Raw genomic sequence first — 19,143 nt, 5'->3', positions numbered from 1 at the left:
CTTTAATCTTACAGATTACAGTACTGTATGAAATAAATACACAACCCCTTTGTCCCTAGTGGTCTGCCCAGTGTTCTGCATGCAGTTTTATATATTAAAAACTGTTCTTTCTGCCTGGAAACTGGAGATTGTCCATAGCAACCAAAAAGTGTCCCTTTACATCAAAAGTGCTTTTAGACCAGCTATAAAACAGCGATAATAAATTAGAATCACTTGCAGAATTGAGCGATAGCGATTTGTGGGGAAATTCGTCATCAAAATAATGACAGCGACTATTCTGCAACTGAGCAAATTTCAGTGTTTTTGATTTGATTACATTATTGAATAATTTTTATTATAATTACATTATTATTTGTTATAATTATTTATAGTTATTTATTATATTATAATTTATGATTTTGTGCTTCAAACTTTAGCATACCTGGGATGTCTACTAGACTCTTGTTTGGACAGATTGAAGTGAGTTATTCCTAAGAATTGCAGGCCTACAGTATAAAACGCCAAATTTCCATGCAAAAAATTGTACCGCTTTTGGTACAAAATTTCAGACATAATCATACCGCCAGGGAGGTTAAAAGCGTGACATTCAGGCCCGCCCCTCCCCCTCCTACTGAGATTATCATAAAGCGTGCCACCGTGTGCGCGTGTGTCCTAGGGGCATCTTCCGCACCCCTGTGCGGTTCATGGCGTTCTCCTGTGTTTGGAGATCCTTTCTGTGGAAGAGGGAGGAGGGCAATGCAGAGCTTGCAGTGAAAGGAGTGTGCTTGTCGTTTGGACTGACACTGCGTTGGAGCTTTGGTGAGTGAAAACTCAGTTCTTTACTCCCTCCAGTGGCGGCTTAAAAAATTACACCCACTCTAAAATAGGAAAAGTCACTGGCCCGGATTCAGATACAGTAGGTGTTTGTGATATTGTGTTTTTAGCACGACAGCATCGCGCTGATTCTCGGCGACATGGTGCCGAGATCTCGCCGACATCTCGCACTCACTGGAATAGTGACAGCACATCCCAGCAAGCGCGTCATAGAAGCGACGGGAGATCCGACTTGGATTCCCGCCAATTCTACACGTGTGCGGCGTTTGTTATGAATCCTGAGGGGGAAGTCCCCGCCGGATTTTAAATAAAAATTAGGTCTGTTATGGATTGTAAGGAGAGCCCCCCCCTACGCCGAAAAAACGGCGTAGGGGGTCCCCCTACCATCCATACCAGACCCGTATCCAAAGCACGCTACCCGGCCGGCCAGGAAAGGAGTGGGGACGAGCGAGCGCCCCCCCCTCCTGAGCCGTACCAGGCTGCATGCCCTCAACATGGGGGGGTTGGGTGCTCTGGGGCAGGGGGGCGCACTGCGGCCCCCCCACCTCAGAGCACCCTGTCCCCATGTTGATGAGGACAGGGCCCCTTCCCGACAACCCTGGCCGTTGGTTGTCGGGGTATGCGGGCGGGAGGCTTATCGGAATCTGGGAGCCCCCTTTAATAAGGGGGCCCCCAGATACCGGCCCCCCACCCTAAGTGAATGGATATGGGGTACATCGTACCCCTAACCATTCACCTGTAGGAAAAATGTCAAAGTTAATAAACACACCATACAAGGGTTTTTAAAATAATTTATTTTTCTGCTCCGGAGGCTCCCCCTGTCTTCTTTATTAGCTCTTTTACCAGGGGGAGCTTCTTCTTGGATGTCTTCGGGTGGGTGGGTGCCGCCGTCTGGTTCTCTTCCACCGCCGGGGGGGGTCGCTTTTAAAAAAGCCCCCACCCCCCGGCGGGTTTCCTCCGGCGTCTTCGGCGGGGGGGCATCTTCTTCCGCTATCCCGACGGGTCTTCTCCGCTATCCGGGGGGTCTTCTCAACTCTCCGGGGGTCTCCTTCTATGTTCGCCGCTCTCCGCTGTTGACTCGGCGCACCCCGGTTCTTCCTCTCGCTGTCCGGTGCCTTCTTCTTTCCGTGCTGTACGTCTTCTTCTCCTTCCGTGCTGTGAGTTCTTCTTCCGTGCTGTGACGTCATGTTCTTCACTTCTCTTCTTCTCCCGATGTTGACACGTCGCTTTTCCTCGCTGCAATGACGTGTGCGCGGCTTGCATCTTACTTATATAGACCTCACAATCCCATCATGCTCTGGTACCTACCCATGTGATACCTACCCACGTGGGTAGGTATCACATGGGTAGGTACAGAGCATGATGGGACTGTGAGGCCTATATAGGTCCGATGCAAGCCGCGCACACGTCATTGCAGCGAGAAAAGGCGACGTGTCAACATCGGGAGAAGAAGAGAAGTGAAGAACGTGACGTCACAGCACGGAAGAAGAACTCACAGCACGGAAGGAGAAGAAGACATACAGCACGGAAGAAGAAGGCACCGGACAGCGAGAGGAAGAACCGGGGTGCGCCGAGTCAACAGCGGAGAGCGGCGAACATAGAAGGAGACCCCCGGAGAGTTGAGAAGACCCCCCGGATAGCGGAGAAGACCCGTCGGGATAGCGGAAGAAGAAGCCCCCCCGCCGAAGACGCCGGAGGAAACCCGCGGGGGGGTGGGGGCTATTTTAAAAGCGACCCCCCCGGCGGTGGAAGAGAACCAGACGGCGGCCCCCACCCACCTGAAGACGTCCAAGAAGAAGCTCCCCCTCGTAAAAGAGCTAATAAAGAAGACAGGGGGAGCCTCCGGAGCAGAAAAATAAATTATTTTAAAAACCCTTGTGTGGTGTGTTTATTAACTTTGCCATTTTTCCTACAGGTGAATGGTTAGGGGTACGATGTACCCCATATCCATTCACTTAGGGTGGGGGGCCGGTATCTGGGGGCCCCCTTATTAAAGGGGGCTCCCAGATTCCTATAAGCCTCCCGCCCGCATACCCCGACAACCAACGGCCAGGGTTGTCGGGAAGGGGCCCTGTCCTCATCAACATGGGGACAGGGTGCTCTGAGGTGGGGGGGCCGCAGTGCGCCCCCCTGCCCCAGAGCACCCAACCCCCCCATGTTGAGGGCATGCAGCCTGGTACGGCTCAGGAGGGGGGGGGGGGCGCTCGCTCGTCCCCACTCCTTTCCTGGCCGGCCGGGTAGCGTGCTTTGGATACGGGTCTGGTATGGATTGTAGGGGGACCCCCTACGCCGTTTTTTCGGCGTAGGGGGGGCTCTCCTTACAATCCATAACAGACCTAAGGGCCCGGTATGCTCCTGAGGGGGGAACCCATGCCGGATTTTTATTTAAAATCCGGCGGGGACTTCCCCCTCAGGATTCATAACAAACGCAGCACACGTGTAGGAATTGGCGGGAATCCAAGTCGGATCTCCCGTCGCTTCTATGACGGCTTTGTCTCTATCGCGGCAAGCCAGCTCGGCGCTGGCTCCCGCGATGGGGCTCGTAGGTGCTCAATCTCGCCGAGAAAGGGAGCGAGATTGACACAATATCGCGTGCACCTACTGTACATTTGCGTATCTTTCGGCGGGCGTAGCGTATCTCAGATACACTACGCCGCCGTAACTTACAGCGGCAGGTCCCGTATTCAGAAAGAACTTGCGCTGTAAGTTACGGCGGCGTAGTGTAACTGGGCTGGCGTAGGCCCGCCTAATTCAAATGTGGAGGAGGTGGGCGTGTTTTATGTTAATTACTCGTGACCTCACATAAATGGAGCTTTTTACAAATGGCGCATGCGCCGTCCGTGGACGTATCCCAGTGAGCATGCTCCAAATTACGCCACAAAGCCTCATTGGTTTCGACGTGAACGTAACTTACGCAAAGCCCTATTCGCAAACGACTTACGCAAACGACGTAAAGGACGCAAAATTCGACGCTGGCCCGACATCCATACTTAACATTGGCTACGCCTTATAAAGCATGGGTAACTTTACGCCGGAAAAAGCATTACGTAAACGACGTAAAAAAATGCGCCGGGCGGACGTTCGTTTCTGAATCGGCGTATCTACCTAATTTACATATTCTACACGTAAATATATACGGAAGCGCCACCTAGCGTTCAGCGTAAATATGCAACTAAGATACGACGGCGTAAGAGACTTACACCGGTTGGATCTTAGGGAAATCTATGCGTAACTGATTCTAAGAATCAGGCGCATAGATACGACCCCGCACACTCAGAGTTACGACGGTGGAACTCGTATCTGAATCCGGGCCACTAAGTTTAAAGCCTAGGACTTTTTCCTAAATCATCCTGGCCCTGCCGCAGGTTCTCTGCCAGGCAGATACCAATCTTCCCCCATCTCGGCGGGGTCTGCGTGCCAACTTCCAGGGGTATGGGTTCCTACGTAAAGGAGACTTCTTCCCTGGGCTTTGTAAAAGACTCTTACCAGGACTTTTAGCGTATAGAGCGAAAGTGCTGGACCCCAGAGCCCAGTCCTCCAGAGAGAGACATTACAGGCGACACCTCGTCCATGAGCTCCGGATACCATCCAGTCTTGGCGTAATATAATTAAGCGTCTTGGATGGACCCACAGTGTAGCTCTCTACCCTCATAGGGCTTCTTAGGCAGAGCTTTCTTCAGCACATTTTCCTCGCGTCCAACACCTTAGACAGTAGAAATATTTGCCAGCACACCATGGAACGACGTAAATAGCGTCCAAATGGATGGTTTATTGCATGATCACAACACAAAGAGAGTGCAACATTTTGGAGCCACGCAGAGCCCCTTCGTCAGGCATGTGATGATCACATGCCTGACAAAGGAGCCCTGCGTGGCTCCAAAGCGTTGCACTCTCTTTGTGTGGTGATCATGCAATAAACCATCCGTTTGAAAGCTATTTACGTTGTTCCATGGTGTGCTGGCAAATATTTCTACTGTAACGTGCACCAGTATCCAGTTGTTTGTTGCTACGAGCACCCATACCCAAGAGCTTATCCAGGAATGTGTGCGGTGGGAATATGAAGTACAACACCTTAGACCAAAAAACGAAGGAACTTCCTTGATGGGAGGGGTTATATGGAGGGGAACTGTCTTTGATTGGTTGTGCCAGTGTCCAATCGCCTCTGGTGACCATACAACACATTATGCAATGATTTAAGGCTCTGTGTCCCGTGGTGTACGATAAAAAAAATGGGTTGGGCAGCAACATGGCAAATGAGGTTTAATGTTGAAAAATGCAAGGTAATAAATGCATTTGGGTGTTAAAAATATGAATGCAAGTTACTTGCTAGGGGGAGAACCTCTGGGGGAATCCAGGATGGAAAAGGACCTGGGGGTCCTAGTAGATGATAGGCTCAGCAATGGCATACAATACCAAGCTGCTTCAAGAAAAGCCAACAGAGTACTGGCATGCATTAAAAAGGGGATTCACTCCAGAGATAAAATGGTAATTCTCCCAATCTACAAGACTCTGTTCCAGGCCGCATCTGGAGTATATCGTTCAGTTCTGGGCACCAGTCCTTAGGAAGGATGTGCTTGAACTGAAGAGAGTACCAAAAAGGGCAATAAAGCTAGTAAAGGGACTAGAGGACCTCAGCTATGGTGAAAGGCTACAAGCATTGAACTTATTCTCTCTGGAGAGGAGACACTTGAGAGGGGACATGATAGCGATATACAAATACCTGAATGGTGACCCTAGCTCAGGAAAAAAAAATCAGTGATGAGAGTTTAAAAGACATGGCCTTTCACTGAAATTCAAATAGAATGGTTTTAACCATATTCTGTGTAAAGTGTTCTTTACTGTCAGAGTGGAAAGGATGTGGAATTCTCTTCCACAGGCAGTGGTATCAGCAGGGAGCGTCGATAGTTTAAAAAAGCTATTAGATGGGCATCCTAACTATCGCAACATACAGAGATATATGATGTATTATTGACATAAACGCACACACACATACAACTCACTGGCTATGTAGCTATGTAACTGAGGAGCTGAGAGTTGAAAACAAAGTGAGCCTAGGTTCACACTGCTGCGAATTCAAAATCGCGGTAAAATGCGCGATTTTACCGCGATTTCGCAGCCGCGATTTTGCCGCGATTTCGGCCGCAATTTAATGCGGCCTGAAATCGCAAAAAGTAGTACAGGAACTACTTTTTGAAATCGTAGATGCGGCGTCGCACTGATTAGGACAGTGCCATTGCCGACAATTGCTGCCGATTTGAGATGCGATTTGACATGTCAAATCGCATCTCAAATCGTTCCAAATCGTAACCAGTGTGAACCAGGGCTAAGAGTCACAGGGGACAGAAGGTAGATATGGAACGGGAATAAATACAGTGGAACAAGCAAAGAAAATGTTGCAGGTTAGGGGGTCATAAAGTGAGAAAGAAGGGGAAAAAACATACTCACAGCTGTATTACCATCCATTAATGCACATAGGGGGTTATTTACTAAAGGCAAGTCAACTTGCAAACTACAAGTGCAAAGTGCACTTAAAATTGCACTGAAAGTGCACTTGGAAGTGCAGTTGCTGTAGATCCGAGTGGGACATGCAAGGAAAATAAAAAACAGCATTTTAGCTTGCACATGATTGGATAATAAAATCAGCAGAGCTTCCCCTCATTCCAGATCTACCCCTTAGATTTCCAAGTTCACTTTCAGTGCAATTTTAAGTGCACTTTGCACTTGTAGTTTGCACTTGTAGTGCAAAGTGGATTTGCCTTTTGTAAATAACCCCCATAGTGAACATCAATACCTGTGATACATTCATTCCTATGTGCATTTTAATTTGGAAAAGGAGCCAAACATATTTTTGTACAGTGCCTGTTAAATTATGTATTTTTCTATTCTATATGCAATTTTCCAATTCACTAATGCTTTATTCATAGTAAGTCAACCAAACAAAAAAACAGTTTGGCCACCTGGGTTTACAGCCACGTGTACCCACAGGGAGCGCATCCTGCAGATTGCAATCTAGAGGTTACATCTGCTGTTTTCAGCCATTTCTGCTGATAGTTCAGGTGGAAATAAATCATGTTAATTCTGTAATTAGGGAAAGGTTGTACTGCCCTCGTATTACAATAAATGTCATGCCTAGAATTCATATATTTGTAGATTGCAATCGGAGTCATTGAAACCTACAGTTTTTCACTTCGTTTGAGTACTGCTAGCTCAATCGAATGATTATTTTCCAAACAAGCTACACAATCATTGGTTAGTACATGTAAAATAGGCTCTCCATAGAGCGAAGTATGTGACTCCAGCTTATGCAGCAGAGAACAATAAAGGAGTTACATCTCATTGCCGTTTTAGTACTCAGCTGCTGCAATCATTAAAGTACAATTAAAGCTAAAACGTTATTATCATTTTGGATAGAGTAGAGAATGGTAAAACCCCCCTTTTTTTGCCATCTGGGTTCCAGTTAGGAGTTTTCCTTTTAGTCACAACAGATAAGAGAGTTAATTAATACAAAGTGAGAGAAATCTCATCTAGATAGATTTCACGGAAACAAATGTAACAAACACTGAAAGATTTCCCCTTTATTCCTTACTTTCAGTCCCAGTGATGATGGTCACTCAAACAAATAGGATTACATATCCCCAATGGGGACAAAAACAGCAATAAAAACATGACAGGGGTTCTAAGTCCACCCAACTCTATCCAAAACTTATAAAAACGTTAATTTAAATGCACTTCAGTATCTATACAATATAAGCTTTGTTGCATTAACACATTGAAATTGACGTCTGTAGTTGCATATATTAAAGTGACCCTGAACTTGTCTAAAATGTTTCCAAGATAACATGGTGCTCAAATGCAGGTATCGCTTGACTCCTGTTAGCACCTGCATTAGCCTTCAAATTAAAGCAATACTATAGGTTTAATTTTTTTTTTTAAATAACCAACATGTCATACTTACCTTCACTCTGCAGTTCGTCTTGCACAGAGTGGCCCCTAACATCCTCTTCTGGCTTCCCACGGCGGCTCTCTCAGCTCCTCCCTGCATCAGATAGCGCTCTTCCAAGGGGGTTACCTTGCGGGTGCACTCCCATGTACAGCATTCAGCGTCCGTAGCCACCGAATGCAGGACTCGACGCCGCCCCCCCCAGTACCCGCATCATTGGATTTGATTGAAAGCAGCGGGAGCCAATGGCTGCACTGCTATCAATATATCCAATGAAGAGCTGAGAACCTGTGGAGAGAGTGATGGCGGGATCGTGCCCAACGAAATTCGGGGCTCAGGTAAGTAAAACGGGGGGCGGGGGGTGGGGGCTGGACACCGCAAAGTTGTTTTTCACCTTAACCCCCCTGGCGGTATTCCTGAGTCTGGCTCGGGGTGGAAAATCAGGACCAAAAGCGGTAACCCCGAGTCAGACTCGGGGCCACCTCGAGGAGTCCACAGGCACAAGTTACTTACCAAGTCCCTGGATCCTGCGATGCCTCCCTGCTGTGTGATTGAGCTGTGTCCTCCTCACTCGATTCACAATGCCGAGTGCCGCCGAGCTCCGTTCCCTGCGACGTTAGGACACACGGGGGCGGAGATTGGCGCCAAATTTAAAAAAGTTAATAAACACAATACATACAGTATACTGTAATCTTATAGATGTAGTGGTCTGCCCAGTGTCCTGCATGCACTTTTATAAAATAAAAACAGTTCTTTCTGCCTGGAAACTGGAGATTGTCCATAGCAACCAAAAAGTGTCCCTTTATGTCAAAAGTGGTTTTAGACCAGCTAAAAAACAGCGATAATAAATTAGAATCACTTGCAGAATTGAGCGATAGCGATTTGTGGGGAAATTCGTCAACAAATAAATTAAAAGTTATCATTTTTATTATATATTTAATTAATAATATTATAATTTATGATTTTGTGTTTCAAATTTTATTATACCCGGGATGTCTACTAGACTCTTGTTTGGACAGATTTAAGTGAGTTATTTTTAAGAATTGCAGGCCTACAATATAAAACGCCAAATTTCCGTGCAAAATAATGGTACCGCTTTCAGCACTTAAAATCTAAAATTAATCATACCGCCAGGGAGGTTAATGCATAGGATCCATTAAGGTGAAAAAACATAAAGGTTTAGAACCCCTTTAATTTCTGTGGAGCCCCATGAAAAGTAAATGAAGGTTGGACATTTACCTCTGCTCAATTCATGATTACACCTTGCTACTTCCAAGTGCTAAGCGTTGCCCCATGTCATAGAACTGTTAATTGTCAGAGCTTCAGTGGGCACCAGAAACTTAGGCTGGGTACACACGGGACAAATATTGACCAAAAAACAGAACAAAACAGTCGGTTCGGCAGAAATCGTCCGACTTTTGGCCCCTGTGTACAGCTCCTAGTACGACAAAAGCTGGTCTCATGACCAGCTTCTGTTGAACGAGCATGCTGGAAAACCAGGTCCCCCTAACAGAACACATTAGCTCAGAGGGGAGATCACTGCAATAACATCGGATGTGTTAGTATGGCGAGCTGTATGTTTTTTTTTTTTTTTTTGTTTAGCCCTCTGGGTTGTATAAAAAAAAACAACCCCTGTGTACCCAGCATTCGGTATTTGATAGTTAGTGGTTAAATAGCTGAATGGTTAGAATTGGCATCACTCTGCATGTGTGTTTAGAACAGTGTGATCTTCAAATACACCCCTGAGCATGGGCGTCCGCAGAACTTTTTCCAGGGGGGGGGGCATAGTTTTACGATCACCTATGCTCCGCTTCTTTGACAATGTCATGAAGGGGAGGGGAGGGGCTTAGTCATTATCCCATAAAGCGCAGGCATGTACCCATGATATGCAGCCTCACTGTGCTGATCAAATGTACAATACAGAGGGTGTACAGTATGTGTATATAGAAGGGGTGGATGGTATTGGTATATAGAGGAAAGAAAGGTGGGTATATACAGCTCTATATACAGGACAGATGATGTATATCGGCAGTCAGTGATGATGGAGGAATACAGGAAGGAAGATGGGTGTATATAGCTGTACACAGGACAGGACAGATATGATCTTTCCTATATCTGGCACCCCCCCCCTTTACTGATCATACCTGTATGCACTCAGCTGCCCCCCTCATCTGTATATATGTCAGTCCCCCCCTGTACACAAACAGCCTCCTCCCTTCACTTGTACTCACAGCCCCCACTTGTAAGGTCACGATGGTCTTCCTTCTCCCAAGTCCTGTTTCCACATGTCCCTTTGAAAATACATTAAAGGCAGCAAAGCAAACACGAGGGCGCACTTACAATAAGCGGCCAGAGGTGGCAGTAAAGAGCTCTGTAAGCTCCGTGACACTGATCTTGCAACAGCTGTGGAGCCGACTCGTCCAAACACAGAGAGAGTCAGCACAGCTACAGATGTGAGCATGGCAGACCCTTGCCCTAGTGCCCTATGCTTGCCTTGCCCCCCCCCACCTTCACCCCCAGTCCTATAATATTATGCATCATACAGAACTCACTGTGTGCCCCAGAGGCTCCAGTCAAAAACATAAAAGTCTCATCCACCTCTCCTTCCTAGGAACAATTGCATTCCCGGCAATGTTTATATACTCAGTAGATTCAATATAAGACAGGTACAGCTGTCCTCCATTTGTTTCACAAGCATGCATTTCCCTTTTCAAAACCTAATTCAATCCTGAAAGTGATGTAAAAAATCTAACTCATTAGAGTAGCTGAGAATCAGCATCCTGCGCTGCCGCTAATGTATCCAAATCAAATTTAGTAAATTAGATAGTCAAAACAAAAAGCACAGTACCATCAACAGAAGTAACAGAAAAGCAGTTATACTTTGGCAGCTGATTCATCAAACCTCCCAAAAGCCAGCCGGTAACCAGGCTTATTACCAAAAGTGAGACAATAATCCAGGATCCTCTGAGGCTGTTTAAAACCTCCTTTTAGCTCTAAGTGCTGGTAAATTATTAATCCTGGGTATATGCAAAATCTTTACAAGGGTTTATCTGCATCAAATTAGTTTGGAAATCTCTATTTTCTGACTCTCTCCTTTGCCATGTGGAAGAACAAAGGAAATAGTACATGTTCACTTTCATCGCTGGCTGATCATTATGGTGGCCCCAGCACCATGGTGGTTCATCTATCCACTTGTTTCTTACAGGGAGTTATTTGCCAATTGGTTGCCAGGTTTAGGCTGCCCATACATTATACAGTTTTTCTGTACAGTTTTCCTTTGGACTTACCTTGTAATATGGGGTCAAACCTTAATGCCCTGTACACACGATCGGTCCATCCGATGAAAACGGTCTGATGGACCGTTTTCATCGGTTAACCGATGAGGCTGACTGATGGTCAGTCGTGCCTACACACCATCAGTTAAAAAAACGATCGTGTCAGAACGCAGTGACGTAAAACACTACGACGTGCTGAAAAAAACGAAGTTCAATGCTTCCAAGCATGCGTCGACTTGATTCTGAGCATGTGTGGGTTTTTAACCGATGGACGTGCCTACAAGCGATCGTTTTTTTTCTATCGGTTAGGTATCCATCGGTTACATTTAAAACAAGATTGCTTTTTTTTAACCTATGAATAAATAACCGATGGGGTCCACACACGATCGGTTTGGTCCGATGAAAACGGTCCATCAGACCGTTCTCATCGGTTTGACAGATCGTGTGTACGCGACATAACACTTTCAATTTGCATGGCCCATGTACTGCATAGTTGAACATAACTCTGATGCCGCGTACACACGATTGGTTAAACCGATGAGAATGGTCTGATGGACCGATTTCATCGGACCAAACCGATCGTGTGTGGGCCCCATCGGTTATTTATTCATAGGTTAAAAAAAAGCAATCTTGTTTTAAATGTAACCGATGGATACCTAACCGATAGAAAAAAAACGATCGCTTGTAGGCACGTCCATCGGTTAAAAACCCACAAATGCTCAGAATCAAAACCGATCGTGTGTGGGCGCCATCGGTTATTTAACAATCGGTTAAAAAAAAGACAACTTGTTTTAAATGTAACCAATGGATTCCTAACCGATAGAACAAAACCGATCGTTAGTAGACACCACCATCGGTTAAAAATCCATGCATGCTCAGAATCAAGTCGACGCATGCTTGGAAGCATTGAACTTCATTTTTTTCAGCACGTCGCGTTCACCGCGTTCTGACACGATCGGTTTTTTAACCGATGGTGTGTAGAAGCGTAGGACCATCAGTCAGCTTCATCGGTTAACCGATGAAAACAGTCCATCGGTCCTTTTTCATCGGATGGACTGATCGTGTGTACGCGGCATAAAGGAAATGAAATAAGAAAATTGTGTAATGTATGGCCAGCCTTAGATGAAGGGTCCCTGGTCAAAGATGGGGTTAGTTCCCAACAGACATGTAGGTATCTCTACTTGATTCAGCCAATGGCACGAATAAGTAATTTTTCCTCATTGGAAGTAAATAGCACTAGGTCTTGCAGAGATTTATATAAACTCCCTAAATTGATGAACCTTTATGAATCTATGCATATAAAAGACAAATTTACTGGCATATCTCTGTAAAGTAAAGTAGTTCAGTTCTGTTATTTACATTGCACAGCTCATTTACTCACATGGAAGCACCAGAGGCTCTGTAATGTTGCCCCCTATCTGAAATCAGCCAAGCTGGGATGGACTGGTAGTTGGGGAAGCGGGATACTACCAATAATTCTAATAATGTAAGTATATAAGCTAATGGCTGTAATTCACTGAACCCCCCCCCCCCCCTGAAAATTAAAATAATATTTTTCTTGAGAACCTCTTTATTGTAAACCTGCAAGAACAGAAATATGGTAGCTGTTTCTGATCACTTATTTTCAAAGGTGCAAGTCATATGGCTGACATTCTAATCCTGACTTCACTATCTAGTGCATTGCCATTCTGAAACAAGACTTTTTAAATTTAAAGTGGTTGTAAACCCTTACATATACCCACTAAAGTGGCTAGCTTTAGGTGATATAAAGAGATGAACCAAAAATTAGTACATAAGTTGTTATTGTTTATCTGCAGCGCTCTCTCCTCTACAACTGTTCAAAGTACAGAATCTAGACAGCATTTCTCACCTCCAGAAGGCGAGGGGAAAGAATATGACATCACACACTGCACAGCATAGGGTAGGGGACTGAGTGTAATCTGAGACCTGAGAGAAGGTAATGGGCACACCCTCTCTACACAGTCTCAGACTTTCAATTACTTGCTGTGTGCTGAAGAGGGAGGAGGAGTGGGTCTGTCTCCCAGGATTGTCTGGTTTCAGCATAGACTGTCAGCACTGACTCTTGGAGATAGCAGAGTAATGGAAGAGGATACAGAAATCACGCTAAGTTCTTTTTGTATAGAGGCACATACACAGTATAGAAGGCTATGCTTTGTACATTTTTTATTTCAGAGGTTTACAACCACTTTAGCTTGCTATGTGCTTACCTCAGGTCTGAGATTCCCTTGGCGGTGAAGGCACAGTCAAAATTTCTGCACCTATAAATAGAAGTCTGTAATGGCAGCTTCCATTTTTCTGTCTTTACGGTTTCCCATTAATTCTAGGGATATTCACTTTCTGGAAGAATTAGGCAGAGCAAAAAGAATAGAAACAAAATTGTGTAGCGCTATGGCAAATTAATATCTATAATGGTAGTTCCTCATGGGAACAATGGGAACATAAATAAAGTAACAAATGCAATAAAAAAGTTCTCGTGAAAGATAAAGTCCAATGGTTGTAAACACAAAGTCCATATATCTGTAGACACCACGTGCAAAATGAGGGAACTTGATTAGAATCCCATCGAGACAAATTGTGTAGTGAGTGATCACCGCCACCAGTGGTAGTAAATGGAGGCTTACCGAAGATGGTGGACCTGAAATGACGTACGTCAATCAAGTCATAACAAGCTTCAAGTACCAGACAGGGTACACAAAGTAGCAATCACCAAGAAACTTGCTAGAAGTAATCAATCAGTGTATGATCATAAATGGATAACCTTGGATTCTTTGCAGCTCAGCAAGGGGTTAAATAGTTGAAAGAAAATGGAAAGAGAAGGGCCACATAGTGTAAACCGGTATAAAACTGGGTATTTATTGTAAAAAGATAACAAGTGCACTCACATGTATCTGGATAAAACTCGCATATTCTATAGTATGAGGCGGCAGTGGAGGCGACCCGACGGCGTTTCGTGTTATTCACACATCATCTGGGGTGTCTCTCCACTAAAGCCTCAGTGTATATATAATGATCATAAACCTCATACCTCCAATCAGAAGAATTGTGGCATCCCATCCACCTGTGTGCAACAATCAGGATCCAGTACTTCCTGGTATAGGAGATGGCAAATAAGCGTGTGTTCCAAGCCTCAATATCAAAACCTATGGAAATTTACATGGAAGACCTGACAGGAAGTGATCCGTGTGTTCCAAGCCTCAATATCAAAACCCTATGGAAATCCACATGGAAGACCTGACAGGAAGTGATCCGTCAGACCAAGACCTGACAGGAAGTGATCCATGTGATCCAAAAAGAATAAATATTCCTCGAGGTTCTTACAAGCATGATGCTTTGAACTTTTATTGAAGTCTTGCAGCAGCATTGCTCTAGGTACGCAACAGAAATTTTCTGCTTGCCAATAATTCCACAGCAAATTTTGTATCTTGGCTTTTATACATTCTATACTAAAAAAAGAAACATTAAAAAAAAAATGTAATTCTAATTAATTGGGTCAATAGGGAATAATGTTTATTACTATTTCCTATTAAATAATTGCAGCCAGCAAATGGAGCTTCATACCATGTCTGTCCTGTGTCAAGTATCTTTCTATCAAATGATGTTCTGTTAAGAAGAATAGTATAAAATCTCCCATTTGGCATGCTGAACATATGGCTCTAGTATTCTCTGCTTTAACACAATTATGTTTGTCAGGAAACCAATATATGTTCCAGTAGTCTTTATCTACATACCTTTTTGGGTTAGTGACTTAAAATTTTGAAGAAGAGGGTTAGATCGAAAGCCAGGCAACTAGCAGAAGAGAAAATGGTGTGTTTCCTTCTGGGAAAGTTTACTATAAATGAACCTAAATGAAGCAGAAGGGGTAGACAACTGCCTCTTATATTTGTAAGAATGTAAACATCATAACTATTAGATGAAAACAATATCTTAGAAAGCATTATTAGATTATTGGGAAGCCCAGCATGATTTTAAAATACAGGCTCATTATTGCATTTGGCACTACATGTCTATTTCTAGAAAAGTTTGGACACACCTTCTCATTCAAAGAGTTTTCTTTATTTTCATGACTATGAAAATTGTAGATTCACACTGAAGGCATCAAAACTATGAATGAACACATGTGGAATTATACATAACAAAAAAGTGTGAAACAACAGAAAATATATTTCATATTCTAGGTTCTTCAAAGTAGCCACCTTTTGCTTTGATTACTGCTTGGCACACTCTTGGCATTCTCAAGAGGTAGTCACCTGGCGCAGCACCCCATCACTCTTCTTCTTGGTCAAATAGCCCTTACACAGCCTGGAGGTGTGTTTGGGGTCGTTGTCCGGTTGAAAAATAAATGATGGTCCAACTAAACGCAAACCGGGTGGAATAGCATGCCGCTGCAAGATGCTGTGGTAGCCATGCTGGTTCAGTATGCCTTCAATTTTTTAATAAATCCCCAACAGTGTCACCAGCAAAGCACCCCCACACCACCACACCTCCTCCTCCATGCTTCACGGTGGGAACCAGGCATGTAGAGTTCATCCGTTCACCTTTTCTGCGTCGCACAAAGACACGGGGGTTGGAACCAAAGATCTCAAGTTTGGACTCATCAGAACAAAGCACAGATTTCCACTGGTCTAATGTCCATTCCTTGTGTTCTTTAGCCCAAACAAGTCTCTTCTGCGTGTTGCCTTTCTTTAGCAGTGGTTTCCTAGCAGATATTCTACCATGAAGGCCTGATTCACACAGTCTCCTCTTACCAGTTCTAGAGATGTGTCTGCTGCAAAAGGTGGCTACTTTGAAGAACCTAGAATATGAAATATATTTTCAGTTGTTTCACACTTTTTTGTTATGTATAATTCCACATGTGTTAATTCATAGTTTTGATGCCTTCAGTGTGAATCTACAATTTTCATAGTCATGAAAATAAAGAAAACTCTTTGAATGAGAAGGTGTGTCCAAACTTTTGGTCTGTACTATATATATATATATATATATATATATATATATATATATATATACAGGGCTCAAAATTTCAAGTCCTGAGCTACTAGCCAGGCCTCAAGAGTTACTCGCCACCAGTTGCCCCACCTAATTCATACACTGCCCTGCGCCTAATTGCACCCGTAAACACGCCCTCGTAGATTATCTCATGGAATGACACTGTTAAATGTTTTATGCAGAATCAAGTTACAAAATTAAATATTACCAACAACAACTTTAACAAAATGGGACAGGGCACTGGGGGCAGACTAGAGGGACAGGGCACTGGGGTCAGACCAGAGGGACAGGGCAATGGGGTCAGACCAGAGGGACAGGGCACTAGAACTGGGTCTCTTCCCCATTCTCTTGCTGTCTCCTCTGCAACTCCCATCCATCCTCTCTCTCTCTCTCTCTCTCTCTCTCTCTCTCTCTCTCCCATTTATCTCATCATCAGGAGCCTGTGTGTGCAGCTCCACGCTTGCATGTCCCCACTTCCCCCTTTTATTCAGGCTGGCAGTGAGGAGAGGAGCTGCAGCACAGCGGGAGGGAGTACAATCCAGCGCTGAGATCCACACAACTGCACAGCCATTGACACCATAGCACAGCGCACACTGACAGCGCACAGCACACATTGAGACCAGTCTGTTCACAGTGCTCAGGCTAAACTGTTGGACACTTACATAGAGCACAAGGAGAAGAAAACTGTACAAACTGGAAGGCTGCCGCTGTCATGTCAGGGCAACTTTCAGTGAGCGCTGCACCGGAGTGGTAATTTTCGCAATCCTCCACCTCACTCATTACTTTCTGCTCTCCAGCTACATTGGTCGGGGGAGGGGGGCAGGCTCAGAGAGGTCATACTGTTAGGTCCCATGGCTTAATGAGAATTGTAAGGAGAGCACCTGTGTACTGCTCTGCCTGTGCGTGGCTCACCAGACTACTTTTCCCGAGCATGCACCTTTCCTCTTCGGCCACCAATCTCATCGGGACTCTAAGTGTAGGCACAGATTGGAGGGAGATTGGTCATGTAGCCCTGTCATCACTCGCCCCCAGCTTAAATCCACTCGCCAAATGCTAGTAGGCGAGTGGAAATTTTGAGGGCTGTGTATATATATATATATATATATATATATATATATATATATATATATATATATATATATATATATAATATTACCAAAGGATGCCTGCCTTTACACGCACATGAACTTTAATGGCATCCTAGTCCATAGGGTTCAATATTGAGTTGGCCCACCCTTTGCAGCTATAACAGCTTCAACAATGCCTGACCTAACAAATGTGTTCTGGAAGAACGGTCAAAAACATTCCCATAGAACACACTCCTAAACCTTGTGGACAGTCTTTCCCAGAAGAGTTGAAGCTGTTATAGCTGCAAAGGGTGGGCCAACTCAATATTGAACCCTATGGACTAAGACTGGGATGCCAGTAAAGTTCATGTGTGTGTTAAGGTAGGTGTCCCAATACTTTTGGTAATATAGTGTGTGTGTGTGTGTATATATATATATATATATATATATATATATATATATATATATATATATACATACACTAATATATATATATATATATATATATATATATATATATATATATATATATATATATATATGTATATACTCAAAGTCAGTGAAATAAGATTAAATACAAATTGACCTAATACTATTACTATTTCTCTGTAGTGCGAGTACATTTTCTTTTACCATGAAGAAAAACAAACAATTTTTTTTCCCTAGTGTTCCGTTGTATCTGCCATGAAATATAACTGAACAATTTTGCTAATTGATATTAATTACCCATGTCCTAAATAAACCAATAATATGTCATCATAGCTGCATGCACACAACAACTTTGTACATGGTGATACAAAAGATAATTAGTCTCGTTGTAAAGAACAGCTGGAATTACAGATTTATTTTAAGAATAATGACCACCCTTGAGCAATTAATGGATTTCAATGAAAGTAACACGTTTATAGAAAATTATGAATCTAGCTTGGACTTCTTAATTTTTTTTATGTACACAAAACAAGTATAAATCTTGTTTTGGGCATTGTCATATGGAAACTTCCAAAAAGACAAAATTGCACACACATGCTTACAATCTTTAGTTATATTTAAAATGTGACTCCACTTTTGGTGAGACAATATCCCCTTGGGTGATCTATGTACACAGCAAGGACTTTAACTTTTTAGCAGATTCCTACCTTTTCTGTTCTGAAGAAAAAAAACAGTTTGTTCCACTATGACCTAGCAAGACTGATTCTTGAATGGAAGGGTCTGCGATCAATATAACCATCCTGTGTACTTGCAGTGTTCTATCGAGGAAAGTTGCAGTGTCTGTCTCTTTAGAACGCTTCTATGCCTTTTGGCTAAGATCAAGTGTAGTATCTGTTCTTATCAGTTGCCAAGAGATGGCACTATGCTAACCGTCCCTAGTACATGGCGAGGTGGAAAGGGATGGCGGTGGCATTTGCAAAACCTTTTTGGCGTAATGGCAGTAGCCTCCTGATGAGGCACTGCGTCGCTTTAACTGACAATTGCGCGGTCGTGCGACGTGGCTCCCAAACAAAATTGGCGTCCTTTTTACATTAAGTCACAGAAGATGCCATAGGACTTCTTTCTGTTTTATTATACCATTAAACCTTGGTTTATGAGCAAAATCCGTTCCAGGAGAAAGCTTGTAATCCAAAGTACTCGCATATCAAAGCGAGTTTCCCCATTGAAGTCAATGGAAACAAAACAAATTTGTTCCGCATTGACTTCAATGGCATGCAATACCGCATGCAGCCAGAGGTGGGGGGTCGCCGGAAAGCCTCAGAAACAGCCGAAAAGGCCCCGAGGACACCTCGGCTGACCCCGAGAAAACCTCGGAAGGGCTCGGAAACTGAGTATTTCTGTGTCTTTCCGAGCATTTCCGAACAGCGCCGATCGGCGCCGTTCGTCTCTGCCCGGCTCTGGCGCCCCCCCACCTCAGGCCAAACGTGGTACTGCACACTGCTTTGGCCTGAATCCTGCTTGTTTTGTGAGACAACACTCGGAGTTAGGATTTTTTCGAATACAGTGCTCTTATTGCGAAACCCTCGTTAACCGCGTTACTCCCAATCCGAGG

The 19,143-nt window shown here is 44.1% G+C and overlaps 1 protein-coding gene and 1 pseudogene across 2 annotated transcripts in view; both read left to right on the top strand.

Moving 5' to 3' along the window:
- STK32B (serine/threonine kinase 32B) overlaps nt 1-19,143 on the top strand; it is a 363,206-nt gene that overhangs the window by 150,194 nt on the left and 193,869 nt on the right. The window lies entirely within an intron of this gene.
- Nucleotides 18,384-18,518, top strand: LOC120925205 (annotated as a pseudogene).

Source organism: Rana temporaria, chromosome 1, assembly GCF_905171775.1.
Source record: "Rana temporaria chromosome 1, aRanTem1.1, whole genome shotgun sequence".
Lineage (NCBI taxonomy): Eukaryota > Metazoa > Chordata > Amphibia > Anura > Ranidae > Rana > Rana temporaria.
Note: the sequence above shows the minus strand (reverse complement) of the source record. Positions and strands in the feature narration are given on the sequence as shown.